Source organism: Polistes fuscatus, unplaced genomic scaffold (genome assembly GCF_010416935.1).
Source record: "Polistes fuscatus isolate 324 unplaced genomic scaffold, CU_Pfus_HIC Scaffold3, whole genome shotgun sequence".
Taxonomy (NCBI): domain Eukaryota; kingdom Metazoa; phylum Arthropoda; class Insecta; order Hymenoptera; family Vespidae; genus Polistes; species Polistes fuscatus.
The window spans coordinates 932189-945808 of record NW_025113107.1 but is presented as its reverse complement, the minus strand read 5'-3'; the positions used below and the strand labels follow the sequence as shown (position 1 = coordinate 945808).

At 33.8% G+C, this 13620-nt stretch overlaps 1 protein-coding gene across 3 annotated transcripts in view; it reads left to right on the top strand.

Annotated features, from left to right (window-relative positions):
• The window catches only part of LOC122520209 (dual specificity tyrosine-phosphorylation-regulated kinase mbk-2-like), a 95595-nt gene that overhangs the window by 72754 nt on the left and 9221 nt on the right, over positions 1 to 13620 (top strand). The gene's annotated exons all lie outside the window — the stretch shown is intronic.

Genomic DNA, 13620 nt, shown 5'->3' with positions numbered 1-13620 from the left:
TCGTTATTTCTAATATTAAAACGGAATCTTTTCGATCGATTAAAGGATGATATGGTGTATTTATTTTTTTAAAAAATCAAAGACTTTTTCCCCTTTTTTTTTTGTTTTAATCTATCCTTTTGAATAACCACACAACGCATTAGTTTCGTACCACGCGATGACTCATCGGTGAAGAAGGAAACAAAGATAAAGAAAAAGAAACAAAGTGTCCCCAAAAAAAAAAAAAAAAAAAAATAAAAAAGACGCAATTTCGTCCTTCGAGCTCGTCCAGCTATAAATATTCGCGATATATATCCACGTATATATTTCTTTTCCCTGACAAATCCGTTCATCCCAATAATTACTTCTTCCTCGCTGGTTATGACCTCGAGCACGCGGCTATGGTTTCTCAATAATAAAAAAAAATAAAAAAGGGTAAGTAAAAAAAGAAAGAGAGAGAAAGAGCTAGGATCACGTCGAGTCACCACGTCATTATGATTTGTCTCTGTAATATCTTTCTCTCTCTTTATCTATCTCTCTCTCTCTCTCTCTCTCTCTCTCCCTCTCTCCCTTTCTTTCTTTTCTCAAAGTTATTATGCGGCAGGGACGATCGAATTTCGTTATATGCTCGACCCCGTGGTCGTTGCATAACTATACTCAGCGAGCCTTTTTGCAACGTGCAATTTTCAGGCATCACCTGGTACGTACCTACGTACGTGGGACAACACACATAAATGCACGTGAACTCAACCTCATATATACATATATACGAACCCAGTGCATGAGAGGGGGGCAGAAGAGGGGGCAGAAGAGGAGGACGGGGACGCGTAAACATATATAGAAATATACAGAAGCACAAGCCTTTGCCCACAACTGCGGTATATTATTGCAGTTACCCTCTACATATGTATTACGTGGGTAAATATTCATCCATACCGTATTATAGCTGGCAAAAGAGAGTCCGGGGGCAACGTATACTACTACACAACACCCGACTTAAACTCACACGTGCGGTTTTATCGGACTTCTCTCTGAGCTAATTCATACGTGAATTTAGAAAGTTTCTTTGTGGGATTTGAACCTAATTGTTGCAACTTGCGCAACCAACAGAACAACCGTCCGTCCCGTTTCGTTCCGTTCCGTTCCGTTCCGTTCTGTTCCGCGAAAGTACCGCCACATTCACCCCCTTCCTCCTATGTCGTGGTGGTAACTTGCTTTCTGCTCCTTTTGTTTCAACTTCTTCGTGCTTATATTTCTATTATCATCATAGTACTTATAATAACGTAACAATAACAATGATATAGGAAATTCTCTTGTTAACAGCAACTGCAGCAGCAGCAGCAGCGTTGCATTGCGTTACATATTTTAACTAATGTATAAGTAAGTATTAGAAGCTTTAACGTTAGTTATCTCTAAAGTGTCATCATTTTGTTAAGTTATTTTAAGATTTGACAAGGAAGGAGAACCATTCGTTGAAGATAATGGGTAGGAAATATAACCGGTATGATTATGTTCTATATACTACTTCTGTATACTTTCTGAACGTTAATTGTTATCGCTTATATATTTACAGTTAGATGTAGATAAGAAGAAGAAAAGAAATGGGGTCGATTGTCTTTCAACTCCTAAACGATTTATATCTTTCGACATTGTCGATTACAATTTTTAATCTCAAATCTTTTTTTTTTTTAAACTTTAGATTCTAATTTTCGATATCACGCAACGAGAGGTGATTTTTCTACAAATTTCTTGAAATTTCTTTAAAAAAAGAAACATTTTTATAAGTAATTCTATTAGATTTCGAGAAAAAGGTAAATATATTCATTTGTTTGATAAAACGAGCAATAAAAAATATAAACAAAAAATCAGTCATATTCGATAAAAATAATTCAGATTAAAATACGATGTTTGTGTGTGTATGTGTGTGTAATCTAATCTGTATTAAGTTAAACGATCATAAGTACCTAAATAAATTGAATGCTTTCTAAACGGGATTATTTTATCCGGAAACAACATAAAAATTCACCATTTCCGTTGGTTTTGAATTCCTCTGAAACTCGATCGTGACTCATAAAAACGATTTCTCTGACACGTTAGAATCTCTTCGAAGTATTTCGAAGGAACGATGATAAGATTGCTATGACGATCCAGAAATAACGATTTTGTGCGAGTTATTAAACGAAAAAATGGTTTCTACAATATATCGTTGTCGTCATAGTCGTCTCCTTGAAACGTCGTGATCGATCGGACATACGATTCCCTTTTGTTCATTCCATGATTCTTAACTCATGGAGAGAGATATAGCAACAAGAAGTTACGCTTACGTAAACTACAATGATATTCGCGCGTTCTTACACGCTCGTCACATTACGCCTATAGTAGTGTGTTAGTATCCTGCTTGGTTTTCTGGCCGCAAGAAAAACTCCACGATCTGACGCGAATAATTCCTCGTTTCTTTTTAATCTTTTTTTATTTGATTTTTTTTTATTCCGATCTATCCGGATATTTCAAGGTTTATTGGCAAAAAAAAAGAGAGAGAAAACAAAAAACTCAAGGCGACATCTCTTAATTGTTAATTATTTATATAATTGTTTATATTAATTATTATCATCATCGATTCGATTAACGAACATTAATAAATGATTACATTGGTTGGGGGGTTTGTTCAGAAAGTAATTTCGTCTTTGCTTTGTTTTTGTTTTTTTTAATTCATTAAAATTTAATTCAATAAAATTAATTTCATCTTCTCCAGATATTTCTCGCGTTCACAATTTTAGAGTCTATCGGTAGTTTTATTTTGCCGTCATTTAAACTTTTGATGAATCTCTTTCTAATAGATATTATTATCAGAATGAAATTTTGATAAGCAATAATGTTGACATTGTTTTTCATATTGGTCTGACGCATACATTTTTTTGTTCTCGCTTGCACTACGTTTATTATTCTTACCACAATAAAAAAAGGAAAAAAAAGCAAAATATGACGAAAATGCTGACTATCATTTTCCATCTTTGATGCAATGCCAAAAAAAATTAATTGACATCGAAACACAGAAAAAAAAAGTTCTAAATCACGTTTGCAATGTCTCTCTCTCTCTCTCTCTCTCTGTTACAAGAAAATGTAAAATGATTTTGAGGTTCGAAGCAAGGTGAGGTTGATGGTTTTCGGTAACGAAATTTCTCAGCAAAAAAATAAAGATGAAATAACTTTTCGAACATTTATATAAATAAAAGAACTTTCTCGTAATAAGTGTTATTTCGCGAAAAAATCAAAAGCGCACGATTTGCAGTTTACAAAATTTTTTATCCGTTTTCCTTTTTACAAACGTTCAACCAACATTCATCGTCATTCAACGATTGTTTCTGACTGAACTGAGCTTTGAGTTTATAAAACTTCCTTTTCAAAATCCGATACAACAACTCGTACTTCAATAACGATAAACGCATGACCGATAATCGAGCTTGCTTATGCGTTATTATAAACGAAAAAAGAAAAAAAGAAAAAGATCTCATTCCTGAGTCATGAGAAAAATTTTGTTTACATTTTGAAATAACTCTGCTTACTCTTAAGAAAAAAAAAAAGAAAAGAAGTGCAGAACTTGTATCTCGGTCAACAACGCGTGCATAAAAAAGAAATCAAATTGTAAGATTCAACAAAAACGATTACGTTTATAATACTCGTATCTTCTTTTTAATGTTCTTTATCACGAACGAATCGATCCGTTGTTATGGGATCATGTGTTGGCTCGAATGAATCTTAAATTTCGAATATTCTTTTTTGTTTTCTCTTTATCTTTAGATCGAGTTACGATTATTGAAACTTTCGCGCGATATATCGCATTAGGTGGAATTAAAGAGAAAAATTAATAGATAACCTTTTTATTTCTCGCAAATGAATTGCGAGTTATCTTTCTTTTTTTCACGAGAAATCGTAATTGCTCGTGTGCCCATAACACAAAAGAATAAGATAAGAGTATTAGAAGATTTTTGCGCAATAGAATATATCGTGTGAAATCATATCAATCTTTAAACCGATGATTTATAACGTATAGAAATGAAATAAAAAATCAGAGAACACGGTTAATCAAATTAAATGAGGATCGATAATGTGCGATTAAATTAATAAAAAATAACAAGAACACTTTAATACAGAAGTTGAGACGATTCTTAATATCAATAACAGGAAAATTCGAAGTAAAAAAAAAAATTTAAAAAAAGAAGCAGGTAGAAGCTAGTTAGTATCGTTCTCGGTAGTTGTTACATTTACTGCTGGCTCGACAGCAGTATGACACTGTAACTCGATAGTTTGGCTTTGTATCTCGCATTTCGCGATAATATAAATACTCTACCTGTGGGGTGGGTCGACGTTAACGATCCTACGTGAAAGAAACCTAATGCCCATGTTGTTCCGCTTTGTGATACTCTTCTAACTGTTAAAACAATCCTTTCGATTTAACTTGTTCCCCTCCTAACTTCTCATCCTAATTATTCTTTGATATGATCAAATGATTTTACAAAAGAAAAAGAAAAAAAAAGGAAAAACGTACGTTAATTCAAAGATATAATTATTATTTTTTCGATCGCGAGACAATAATAGTTCGAGATTAAATTGAATATAACTTAGGACTCGTTAACGATTTCAACTTTTGTTGTTGTTGTTATTTGTTTGTTCGTTAGTTGTATTTTCTTTTTTCTTCGAGATCTATGTCACGATTCGATCGAAGATCAAAGAGAGGTACTACTACATCGCGTTGGAACGTATATACATAAAATATCCAAGCTTTCTTCAATAATTCCTTCAAAACGAGAGGTAAAAAGAGAGACGCCCGGTCGGCGTACTAGTAAGAAGTAACTAGACGAACGTCGAGCTCGCTAGTTAGATTAACAAGAGCTTTCTAAGTTACTTATCTCCGATTGTGAATAGCTCACCGCCAATAGAGTTGGGACCGTGCGAATGTGAACACGGCGAGTTAAACCACAAACGATTAGTTATTGATGTTCGTGTTCCGTTCGTTATTATCAAAGGCAAAATTCTTGGACAAGCAAGAAAATATATTGGATGTTTCTTTTTTTTTTTCTTTTTTAAAACCTTTAATACGATACAAGCATACATGTATATCTACTGTGTCAACGTGTTAGTATATGCAAATAATACATATACATGTAGGAAATATATAAACACAAACATAAGCATGGGTACATCGTAATACCGTTATAACTTCATACGCACTTTGACTTTATGCGCCCGTGCATATGTATGTGGGTCCCCGTGACTATGGGTATGCACTAATGGAGATATTCATTTCTTCGTTCGATTACAAGAACCCTCGTTGTGAGATTCGCCATTATCTTTGTACTTACATACGTTTAACTAGAAAATACGCCTATGTGCGTGTACTCCTTTTCTACTTAAGTGTGTCTGTCTCTTTAACAACGACACATGCATTAACGAGACTCTTCTCCTCTTTCTTCTCTTCTTTCCTCTCATCTCATCTCATCTTTTCTTTAACAATCCAAGGTTTGAGTTCTTTCGTTAACGAGCAAGTAAATAGGAGAAGCATAGTCGATAATTAAATATCGGATGTCAGAAACAAGCAGATACGAACGCAGTAATTATTTTTTTTTTTTCAATCGTTGTCGTTAGAATTAATTGATTTTTCTATTAACCATCGGCGAAAGTTTCAATTTTCGATGTTGCTCTTTATTTTTCTCTTATTTCGCTTGAAGATTTCTCTCTCTCTCTCTCTCTTTCTTTCTCTCTTTCTATAAATAATAGTACCCGTTGTGATTTCATAGAAACTCGGCAGATACTTTTCCTTCGAAACATTATAATTTATAATCATAAGATTGCGAAAATTTCTTCAATTTTTACAAGACAGATTAATCATCGAGCGTGTTCTACCGTCTCTATTTTCTCTTCGATGTTGAAAACGAAATTTCCGAGAGGATAGATAGGTAAAGAATAAAAGAAGAAGAAGAAGAAGAAGAAGAAAAAAAAGGAACAAAGTTGCATGGCATTTTATACCGAGATGAATTTCAATGAGAAGAATAACAAAGAGACGAATAGGATGATAGGAGTCGATTATTAGAGTTATCGTACGTACGCGAATGAGCTATCGATTACTACGTTCATTCGCATTAATTTCTTGCGTAATGTTAGAAAGTCACTAAAGTCTTATTAGTAGTAGTAGTATTAGGTTTGCAAGGTTCGTTTGATAAAATCTATTGTTCCGTTAATAAAAAATATTAGATTATGATGATAGGATAAACAGACCGGGTATTTTCGTTCAGATCGATTCAAACGATATTAAGATTTCGCGTCTCTTCTTTCTAATATCTACTTATAAAGTGCAATTACCCTTTTAGTTGTCCTATACGTATATACATGCATACATACGTAGATATACATATGAATATACTACACATGTGACCGAGACGAGAGAGACAAGAGGACAATGAACTGTTGCTCGGCCACCACCACCACCGGCCGGCTTAAAAAAAAAACCGGTTTCGCCTATCAATGAGTTCAAACGAACGCGTATATGTATATATAAGTATATTCGTTTATTTCGCACGAGAAGAGTTTACCTCTTAAGATTTTTTACAAAACCCTCTGAAAGTAGGAAGGAAAGATACCTTCCAAAGAGAAGAAATAATAATAACAATAATCAAACGAAAAAGAAACGTGTTAGTAACTTACTTCGTGTACTTAACTTCGAAGATCTTTAATTAATTTCAAATGAAAGCAAAATGAATAACCTGGCAAAGAAGTAATATAACAAATTGTAATATAAAAAGATAAGTTTTAAAACTTCCTCGAGCGAGTAGTAGTAGTACTACTATACCTGTCTAGTTCGATTTATTTCAAACTCGATATAAAATAGTCGAGTCAGCTTCTCTATCAAACTTCATAATTTCATCTGCTTACTCGTGAGAGACAGTGTTATCCTTCGAGAACCCCCCGAACCTCCCCCTCCCCCACCCTCCTATCCTCTTCTTCCGTTCTTCTCTTATAGAATAAAAGCTAGTAGTTGTGAGGCGTGCTCGCGTATTAATTTCTTTCCCGCGGTAGAAGGGTATATATCGTTAAAGAAAACGCCCTGGGGTCATACATATCCCGTTACCTTGGAAGGGATCACAGGGTTAATGGATCCGTACCGATGATTCGTCGATGCTGATCGTACAGTCGGATAAGAACATCGCTATTAAAGCTTCTTTCTCTTTCTTTCTCTCGCACTCATATATTTCTTTTCCTTCTCCTTCTCCTCCTTCTTTTTCCTTTGCTTTCTTCTTTTTCTTACATAATGGGACTGTTGACGTCGGTTGGTATCGACGTTACTTCCGGTGGGCCGTGTGCGCGCGCGAACTGCCACGACGCACCACGTGACTTCCTGTAGCACATACGAGCACGACATCAAACAATATATATTATGCATTTCCATATTTCACTCGATGCATACGAAATTCTCGAAGATAAGCGTATGCACGCGTTCCTTTTGTTTAAATATATTTTTTCTTCTGTCTCTCTTTCTTTCTCTCCCTCCCTCTATCTCTCTTACTTTTTATTTTGTTCTTTTCGTTTAGATTCGTTTCGCTAGCTTATTCTTTCAAAAAGAAAATTGTTTAATCATTAATTCTTAACGCGTCTGGAATTTCAACCTTGTCGTAAGACGTCAATCTCGTCACAAAGGACGTCCACGATGAACGTTATTCTCAGACTTACGACTGCTCGTCGAAATATGTATATAATGATAATAATATGAAATACCTGAAGGGCTCATATCTCGTAGTTATCATTATCATTATCTACTAGTTCGTTTTCGTAAGCAGTTTAAATATTAATAAAAAAGACACAGAGATAAATCAAAGGATCGTGCGATTACTATTCTCTTTGGTTCTCGCGTTAATGAATTTATCATCCAACATTTGCATTTATACTCGACATAGATACTTAATCTAACTAACAAATGATAGTAGGCTTGCTCGATTTTTTTTTTCTTCTTATTCATACTTCTTCTTCTTCTTCTTCTTCTTCTAATGCGACGCAGCACCATAGGATACTGGCATAATCGATACGAACATTCCTACGTGCGTTATTACGTAGGAAATCATCTGAAATGCCAAGAGAAAGAAAAGAATCATCCCAACGTTTGAGATTGGCAAACAATCGTTACTATAAGAATATAATAATACGTGCTTGGGAATTTAAAAAAAGAAAAAAAAGAAGCGTACGATCGATCGATCGATCGATCTTGAATTAGCATTAGCGTTCAATTTAACGATCATTATAGTTGACGAGGAAGACTTTAACGAGCGTTACTCTAACTCGGTAAAACAGAACCAGCAGCAGCTAGCTTACTCTTGCTACTTAAAGATATAGAAACAGTTGGTAAAGTAATACGATTAAAATTCTCCGAGCAACTTGTTGACACTTTTGTCTCGTTCCACAGTCTTCTTCTTCTTCTTCTTGGTAACGATCGATTTCATTAACTTTTTCTTTTATGTTCGTTGATTGAATCGATCGATCGATTGGAAACCGGAGACATTATGATTTTTTTCTTACGAGTTCTCATTCCATCGGCATACTCTTCGTTTCTATTGTATAGAAAAAGAACAATTATGTATAACCGTTTGCGAGATACTTTCTAACGATTCACCTAATAGAATAGAAGATGTTGTCGTCACGCGTCTTGTTGTTGCAAAATGACAGGACGATTAACGTTTTCCGGCTTCTGGAGTGAACGCCTCGTTGCCGGTGTGTCAAGGTAACTAGTATGGATTTATAATCCTTCGTGAAAATCTATAAATCTCTTCTTTCTATCGTGAGCTACTTTTATAACGTTTACGTACAGATATTCCTTTATCTACTAATAAGAGATTACATTCTCTAATATATCTACACATTTTTCTTTTTTCCGGCCCACGTCATACATTTTTAATCACGATTCTGTCGAATTGGTCGCACACATGGATAAGTAAACATATACGAATAAATACATCTGTGTACACTTATCCAAATAAGAGGGAGAGAGAGAAATATTTGGTTTTGTAGAAGTCAGCGAAAAAAGGAAACAGATAGGGATGTCTTATTAAAGTTTTTTTTTTCTTATTCTCCTCGTTCTATAGATACCATAAGTAAGGTTTCTCTTATCTTTCTCTTGGAAATCTTCTGGATGTGGTCCAAACTTGTCCGTAATATGTAGGCAAAGAACATCAATTTGTTTCCTTTCTTTTGTATCAACAAAATATAAGGCATATCACTCTCTGGAAGAAAGAAACCACTGTATGTATAACTTGTTTTTATTCATTATAACTTATTTCTATCTTTTTCTATCTTTTTCTCTCTTCGGAATGTACAGAAATGTTCTCTCGTACCACGTGTTGTTTACCAATACACGTGTACGACTTTTCTTTCGAGAAGAGCAGATCGTTTCTTGCATCCGGTTGTACCTCAAGCGGATATCTCATCCATCCTCATTCAAAGTTACCGTAAGAAAGGAAATTAAAAAGATATATATTTTCCTCGTTATTCTTGTTATCATTGTTGGTTCGTTATCTCTTGCATGTGAAAAATATATTATATATAATATGTATAATATATTCAATCAAAAGAGAGGGAAAAAAAATAAATAATGGATAAGCACTTTTAACGCTAAACATATTACGACCGGTCAAATAACTGGTTTTTAATTTTTCATTAATATTCCACGTTTAATAATATTATACATTTTCATTTTCATTTGACTTTACGACGATTTATTATAATTATAAATCTTATTTTAATGCGAGTGAAACTTCTTAACCGACGATGATAACGATTAAATTTTATGAAACTAAATGAAAAGAGATGAAACATATAGGTGAATTTTGATTGAACCCACAATTGACAATTGAACGAAATTATTAAAGATACTAGTTAGTGATAGTATATGTGAATGTATATAATACACATTATTGCAAGATGCGTTTGTTTATGAAAGGATTAAGTGGATAAATAATTGTTAATTAATCTGAAGAAATATATATTGTAATCTAAAAGCACAAAATAATGACTCTTTAAATATGTAATTGTGAGGCTAGCAACCTACCCTCGGTAAAGACAATAAATCGCTCCTAAAAATAGCAATAAAAAAAAAGCTATTATAACAGAACAAAGTCCTAATAAAAAGAGGAAGAAGAAGAAATATATAATTAATATATACTAATGTATTTATTTCTAAAATTGATCTTCATCTTAAACATATTATATCAATAATTTTCATTAAAAAAATTTAAGTAAACGTTACGGTGTACGATTTAAAAGAACGCTCATTATATATATATATAGAATTAATTAAAATATTTCTACAGGATAATATACGAGTTTCACTTTTACCACGTGCACATTTTTTCTTTTAATTTTTTTTATTTATTATTCCAACCCAATATTATACTCGCTTATTATCTGCGTTTAATTGTAAAAAAAAATGAAAATGATCTAATAGATCAGAAATTTCGACTAACTCTCGACAGATTGTTATGGGAAGATGAAAGGATAATTAGTCGTTGGGCACTATGAGAAGAGTTGCGAAGAATGATGAAGGGTACAGGAGGGTAAGGGAGAGGTTAAGAGGGGAAAGATAGAGACATGAATCGAACCATTCGAATTCTCCCTCCTAAACGGAAATTGTGTTGGCGCGGCCTACGACGTGAACGACAAAGGCATCTCGGATGCCGGTGGTGTGGTACGATTGAATTTCAATACGTAGAAGCTGTTTGGCAATGAAAGGTTTCTCTATGGGCTTGACGCTCGATTGTCTTTCCAGTTTCCCATTGTCCTCCCTATCGGACGAGCGTCGAAAAAAAAAAATGAAAAAAAAAAATTATAAAATAATACCTCCATAGTGTTTACCATTAAAAAATTCTAACAGCTGGTAATGGTGCTGGTAATGGATGGTGGTGGTTGTAATAGTGCTTTTTCCTATCTTTTCTATATATTATTCTAAACCAAACACGGTGGTTATATAAAATATAACGATAAGACGAGAATTCTTATTTTTTATTAAGAGAAAATAGAATAGGTACTACGTCAGTTTCATTTGTTGTTAGTTGTGCAAATTTTTGACATTTAAAAAATTTAAATACGGAATCACTCAGTCATCCCGTGTACATGTAATATTAGATTTTGTATAATCATCTAGCGTAGTAAACAATTATCATTCTCCAACCATAAAACGTTACACGCTCTAAACGAAATCCTAAATTTTCATTTTACGATACCAACAATATTAACGTTTTTAATAGCAACGCGTGAAGAACGATGCAAACTGTTCCTTATTGAGGGCAAAGTCTTCATTTGACGAGGCACTATACGAGATTCCAAGCACCTAACGCGAACGCCTAGCATGGTCACCATAGGTGACTAAACTGGGGTGCTTAACATCTATCGGAATTCAGCAAAGAAATAAAGACGGAGTTTAAAAGAGAGAAATAGAGAAATAGAGTCTTAGATATACATATACACATACACATGGGTTATCGTTCCAAGTACGCGCTATAAAGGTTTCATTACCTTATTAAGGCTGCTCGAGTCCCGTCCACCTGGGTGAGACGAAGAAAGATGGGAAACCGGAACTTTAAAACCAGTTTATTACTCTAAACTCACGGTACACACTAGGCACGAATAAAAAGCACCCGAGCTAGACGTATTTTCTATCAAATCTCTCTTTCTCTCTCTATCTCGATTTCTTTTTACGTGTTCGAGGTCAAGCTCTTTTCTCTCGAAGAAGAACAGATAGAAGAAAGAAAATAAAAAATGGAAGAGGAAGAAGGGAAATAACAACGGATGTTCTAAATGGTAGAAACTTTTGTTCGATAAAAGTGTAGAAAAATGTCTTACAAATTCATAGTCTTTACTTTTCTAACTTTATTCGTCTAAAAAAAAAAAAGAAAAAAGAAAACAATCTTTCTTCTCCTTGTCAGCGAGCAAAATCTCTTGAATGTAACATTAATCCCATCGAATGATGATTAGTCAGCAATAAAACGCCTTTCGAACTATAAAACTTGCCGTTTATATTCATATAAGCGGGTACATAAGTTGTATATGTACAATATACGTTGTATATATGTTTTGTATATAGGATTTATTTACGTATATAATACGCGATATAACCACTATTCTGCAAATTTCACTTGGATATTTTTATCGTTGAGGAAAGAAAAAAATCAAATAAAAGAAAGTAAAGAAAGAAAAAGAAAAAGACAAGGGAGAAGAAGAAGAAAAGAAAAATTGAAATAAAATAAAGTAGTTAATAAAAGAAAATATCATATCCAACTCGGCAGAGCGGGTATTGGTTGTAGCTCGTTACTTTTTACGATGTCTTATTAGATACTCGTATCACTTTCTTATAGGGTAATTTTGAAAATTTGATATATATAGAACGACGAGCTACCGTTTCTGTTTAATATTTCACGATCATATTCGAAGTATTTCGGTCGTGAAAACGTTCGAACCGCCAAAACCGTTTCAAGATGATCTTGTCTGCGAATCCCGTCTGCTATGGTGTTAGTATAATACTTACTTTCCTCTCACCTACCTACCGCGCGACGCCCATAAAAATTAAATTAACGACCGACTACTACTACGTGACGGAAGGATGAAAGAAAAATACCGCGAGATATGATCAACTTCATTAACCACGAATAAAGAACGATACAGTGATATCGTGATTAAAAAACATGAAATTAAGAAAATTAATTTATTTATCTTTCTTTTCTTTTCTTTTCTTTTTTTTTCTTTCCGTGCTCGTTAAAAATAATGATTTAATACGTTCGCGAGATATTTGCTATTATTTTTACGTGAAAAATTCGTGTAACGAGATTTGTTAGATTTTCGCATAAAAAGAAGAAGAATTCTGAAGAAGAAGAAGAAGAAAGAAAAATAATATGAATGAAACCACCGTTGGTTCTTTTATGCGCGTTGGAATACTTCCTAGCTCTTTAGATTCGGTCAATGTCACTAGATAGAAGAAACTAGATCAAGTTCGGTAAGAGGTGCATCCGTATATGAGCATCATTTATTTTTTTTTCTTTATGTGTGTGTGTGTTCGAAATGACGATGTCTTTCTCGAAGCAGTTCTTCAAGGATAGCGCCGCAAAGTACACGAAAAATTCAACTAATAAATTCAGCAGTGTTGGATGCAAACGTTTCGCCAACTCGACACTTGCACACAGAAATTACGTGTGATGAGCATCTCTTGAAATTACACTTGTCCACTGAACGGTTCTTTGTCGGCTGTTATTAGCTCGATGCCAAACGAAATCATGCAGCAGATGGTTATTTTAAATGTTGCTGGTGGTGGTGGTGGTGGTGGTACAAAGCAGTGACATTCGGTTATACAATCGATCCTTTCTTTATATTTATTTACGGATCTTGATTTCACTAAAAGAGAGATAGAGTAAAATAAGCCTAATTAAAATTAATCTCTTTATTATATATATTCGTTCGAATGAAAATGATTTGTTTTAATTAAAATTATTTGAGATACAATCGTATGTATAATTCAAAGATCAAAAAAGAAAACCTTCAAGAAGTAAAAAAAATATAAATTACGGTTGTTATACGTTCAAAGAACACGATCATTCCAACGACACTTCCTTGAAC